The sequence below is a fragment of the Scylla paramamosain genome, chromosome 8 (assembly GCF_035594125.1).
Source record: "Scylla paramamosain isolate STU-SP2022 chromosome 8, ASM3559412v1, whole genome shotgun sequence".
Lineage (NCBI taxonomy): Eukaryota > Metazoa > Arthropoda > Malacostraca > Decapoda > Portunidae > Scylla > Scylla paramamosain.
The window spans coordinates 3,940,001-3,945,000 of record NC_087158.1 but is presented as its reverse complement, the minus strand read 5'-3'; the positions used below and the strand labels follow the sequence as shown (position 1 = coordinate 3,945,000).

General features: G+C 37.8%; 1 protein-coding gene across 1 annotated transcript in view; it reads right to left on the bottom strand.

Annotated features, from left to right (window-relative positions):
* Positions 1–5,000, bottom strand: part of LOC135102721 (mitogen-activated protein kinase kinase kinase 7-interacting protein 3 homolog) — a 52,878-nt gene that overhangs the window by 45,987 nt on the left and 1,891 nt on the right.

Genomic DNA, 5,000 nt, shown 5'->3' with positions numbered 1-5,000 from the left:
AGACGAAGGAAGAAGAAAAATCCTGGTTACACAGCACGACACAAATGATAAAAGGGTTATATTCTGAAATTCCCCCTCCCTCCCTTTTTTTCCAATCTCAGCAGGACTACTTTTTTCTCCACCAAGGTCGCAGAGGTGATCCGTATGGTACTCGTGGGTGCTTTCCTACTGACGATGCAGCTCCTTCATTAGCTAACCCTCTCATTGGTATATCATTCTTGTAAGTCAATAAGTTAAGTTTTCATTATTCCTTCTACTTGTATTTTAAATTAACAAACTTTTTTTTTCATTTTTTTCCTTCTTACTAGTTACTTTACCACCAAACATTTTTCTTCTCTCTATTCAGTTTTATGTAGCCACATTTTTTTCTTCTTCCTATTTTTGTAGCACCAAACGTTTTTCTTTTCTTTCCTTTTATAGCACAAAGGGTTTTATTCTTATTATTATTATTATTATTATTATTATTATTATTACTATTATTATTATTATTATTATTATTATTATTATTCCTAACACTTCCCTTATAAATCATTACTCATATTATACTCAAGTCTCCACACCTAGAACGACTTCTTTCTACATACTGGTCAGGTTTCTTCTTCTTCTTCTTCTTCTTCTTCTTCTTCTTCTTCCCAACATTTTCCTTGAACAGCAATATAAGTATTCAAGTCTGCATTCTTAAAACGATCTCGCCTCTACATACCATTCAAGCTTTTCTTTCCCTACTACAATACGTACTTCCTTTCATATTAACATTTATTTATTCACTCTCCAACTACGACTATTATCATTTCCCTTCCAAGCCTTTACATTTGTCTTCAACCCTCCAGTGTGTAAAGGTCAGAGTGTGTTAGGGAATACAATGAGGGGGTGCAACAGGGAGCTCCCGGTTACGTCACTTGCTGTGGTCCGAGCAAAACACTGGCTTCTTGTTTTGATTTCTACACGATACAAAAGATGGTGGAAGTGACGTGTGTGTGTGTGTGTGTGTGTGTGTGTGTGTGTGTGTGTGTGTGTGTGTGTGTGTGTGTGTGTGTGTGTGTGTGTGTGTGTGTGTGTGTGTGTGTGTGTGTGTGTGTGTGTGTGTGTGTGTGTGTGTGTGTGTGTGTGCAATTCAGAGTGTCCTGTATATTGTTTTTTTTTTCTTCTTTTCCTTCTATGCTACGTTTAAGTTTGTATCTTTCAAATTCGAATATATTTACTTTTTTTTTCTTTTTCTTTGTTTACCTATTTGATGATAAAAGCGTAAAATTGAAACTACATTGAGGAATAAACATACTGACGTCTTTCCACTCCTTGCATTGATACTCTGTGTGAAGAAAAGAGAAAGAAATCTGTCACGGAGGTGTTTGCATGTTCTGGTTCAAGGGTGGATGGAGAGATGGAGTGGTTAGATGGATGAATGGATGGATGGATGAATGGATGGATGGATGGATGGATGGATGGATGGATGGATGGATGGATGGATGGATGGATGGAATTCTGGCACACACACACACACACACACACACACACACACACACACACATTATTTATACAGAAGACGAATGAATCTTGTACGTATGTAGTGTATAATATATTATGATGGTGAAGGAGATGGTGATGGTGGTGGTGATAGTGGTATTGATGGTGATGGTGATAGTGGTAGTGATGGTGATGGTGATAGTGGTAGTGATGGTGATGGTGATAGTGGTAGTGATGGTGATGGTGGTGGTGACGGCGATAAAACTTCAACGGAAAAATAAATAAAAATAAATAATAATAATAATAATAATAATAATAATAATAATAATAATAATAATAATAATAGATACTAAAACCGCACTCAAATTCAAAGTTTTCCTCCTTCTCCTCCTCCTCCTCCATTCTTTCTTCTCCCCCTTACACCTCCACTACTTCTGAGGGTCACACACACACACACACACACACACACACACACACACACACACACACACACACACACACACACACACACACACACAACTTCCAAACTAAGCCGTTACCTTTACCATTGCATTCCTCTCTCTCTCTCTCTCTCTCTCTCTCTCTCTCTCTCTCTCTCTCTCTCTCTCTCTCTCTCTCTCTCTCTCTCTCTCTCTCTCGTCACACGTGGAGGAGGAGGGCGCGGCGGGCGTGACAAGAATCCTGTTAGTGGAGGCGCCCGTGTGTGTGTGTGTGTGTGTGTGTGTGTGTGTGTGTGTGTGTGTGTGTGTGTGTGTGTGTGTGTAGACAGAGAGAGAGAGAGAGAGAGAGAGAGAGAGAGAGAGAGAGAGAGAGAGAGAGAGAGAGAGAGAGAGAGAGAGAGAGAGAGAGAGAGAGAGAGAGAGAGAGAGAGAGAGAGAGAGAGAGAGAGAGTGCGAGTGCGTGTGTCTCTCATTACCAAGCCTCACCTGTCTTACCTGGTCGCCTCTTCCCACCTGTCCCAACCTGAGCTAACTGGTGGGTTGGTTTACTGACACCTACGGCCGCCTCCTGCATGTCTAATGGGCGACCTTGCTGCCTACTACCTGTCTGCCTGGATACCTGGATACCTACCTACCTGGCTGTTTTGGTGCGTTTAATAGAGCTCCGTGTTGCTGCCTCGTTTCATTGTTTTGTTTTTGTTTTGTTTTGTTTTGTTTGTTTACTTTTGGTGGTGGTTTGTGTTGATGTCTTAACTTAGTCTTAGTTTTATTTATTTTTCTGGGTTTGTTTTGTCGATTTTCTCTTGTTTTGTTAATGTTATTGTTTGTGTATCTATTTTACTCTACTCTTTCCTGTTATTATCTATTTTATTTCGTTTTATTCATCTGTTTATTCTATTATCTACTTACTTTTCATTTTAACTGTCATCTATTACGTTATTTGATTTACTTATTTATCGCTGTTTTATTTAATTTCCGAGTGTGTGTGTGTGTGTGTGTGTGTGTGTGTGTGTGTGTGTGTGTGTGTGTGTGTGTGTGTGTGTGTGTGTGTGTGTGTGTGTGTGTGTGTGTAACGTGTCTGTCTGTCTCTATACCAGTCTCTCTTCTGCATGTTCCGCCTGTCAGTCTGTCTATATCAGTCTGCCTCCCTGTTACATCTCAGCCTGTCACTGTTTCAACTAATCATTCTGTCAGTTCGTCCGCCTGTCTGTGTGTCTTGTCTGTTTGTCTGAATGTGACTGTATGCTTGCTTATCTGTATGTCTGTCTGTCTATTGGCTAATGTCTTACTCTGGCTGCTATCCATTCTGTTTCTTTTTTTAGTATTTCATTGTATTGTTCATCTTTATTTCTTTTCCTCTATATTGGCAATAAGTTAAGTAAATACGTGTTCGAGAAATAGAAAGTAGAAATAGAAATAGAAATAAAACATCAATCAGTGAAAAAAAAAAGAGACAGAGACAGGTGAATGAGTAACAGAAAGGAAGAGGAAGCAAAAAAAAACACGTAGGTATAATAAAAAAAAAAGTGATAAATACAAGATAACATAAAAAATAATAAAAAATGAAAAATCAAGTACGGTAGATATGATAAAATAAGAAATAAATACGAGTAGTTGAAAAAAATAAATAAATAAAATAAAAAGGAAAACAAGTCTATATGATAAAAATAAGAAAAACATCAGTAGATAATATAAAAAAAACAAGTGAAAATAATAACATAAAAAATAAAAATAAAAATAAGTAGAAATAAAAAAATAAAAAACCAAGAGCAATGCAAGTAAATAATATTAAGAGAAATAACAGAAACACATGTATGATAAAGAAAAAAGGAATGATAAATAGAAGGAGCCAAATATATAGACAGATGAAGGAATAACAAACACACAAATAAATATAACAGCAAAAGATTGAGAAATACCAATGGACATCAAAAAAAAAGAATGAAACGACAGATAAACACGTAGAAATAAGAAGAAAAGTGAAGAATACGAGATGATAAGTAAAGATGGATGAATAACAGGACGAACAAGTAAATATGAAAAAAAGGAGATAATAGATAATACCCAAATTAATGAACAGAAAAACACGTAGAAATTACAAAAGAAAGTGAGGAATAGAAGTAAAAATAATAAAAAAAGGTAAATATGATGACGATGAGTAAGAAATAAGAGTGAATAAATAAAACAAATAAACAACAGAAAAACCACCCGGGAAAAAAAAAAAAAAAAAAAGGAAAGAGGCGCATCAGTACATATTTTCCATCAATGACTGTCTCTTATCTATTTATTCATTTATTTTACTCCTATTATTGTCTTATCCTTTTTATTCTTCATTAGTCACCTCCCCTTTACTTAACCCATTCCTCCTCCTCTTCCTCCTCCTCCTGCTTCTCTTTCCTTTGTGGATAAGAAAATGCTGTTCTTAATTAGCCTTTATTTTTTCACCCCCCTCTCTCTCTCCCTCTCTCTCTCTCTCTCCTTTTTCTTGTTACTTAAGTTGTTTACTACCTAACACGTGGAGGAAGTGAACCTTGAGGAAGTTTGTAAGTTTGCGAAGGGCGTTATGGTGGTGGTGGTGGTGGTGGTGGTGGTGGTGGTGGTGGTGGTGGTGGTGGTGGTGGTGGTGGTGATGGTGGTGGTGGAGGAGGAAAGGAATGTGCGAAGAACGAGGACAGGAAGTAAAATAAAATGTGGGTGTTAGTGTGTTTGTGTGCTCTCTCTCTCTCTCTCTCTCTCTCTCTCTCTCTCTCTCTCTCTCTCTCTCTCTCTCTCTCTCTCTCTCTCTCTCTGCAATGCTCTCCGATAAAAGATAAGATAAAAATCAAATCTGAGGAGGTAATTCTCTCTCTCTCTCTCTCTCTCTCTCTCTCTCTCTCTCTCTCTCTCTCTCTCTCTCTCTCTCTCTCTCTCATCAGATTCAGAACATTACCTTCCATTCTCTCTCTCTCTCTCTCTCTCTCTCTCTCTCTCTCTCTCTCTCTCTCTCTCTCTCTCTCTCTCTCTCTCTCTCTCTCTCTCTCCATCAACGCCTCTTGCCTAAACATTGATCTGTCTTTACCAGGAAATCTCTCGCTCATATCTTCTTTTACTCTCACT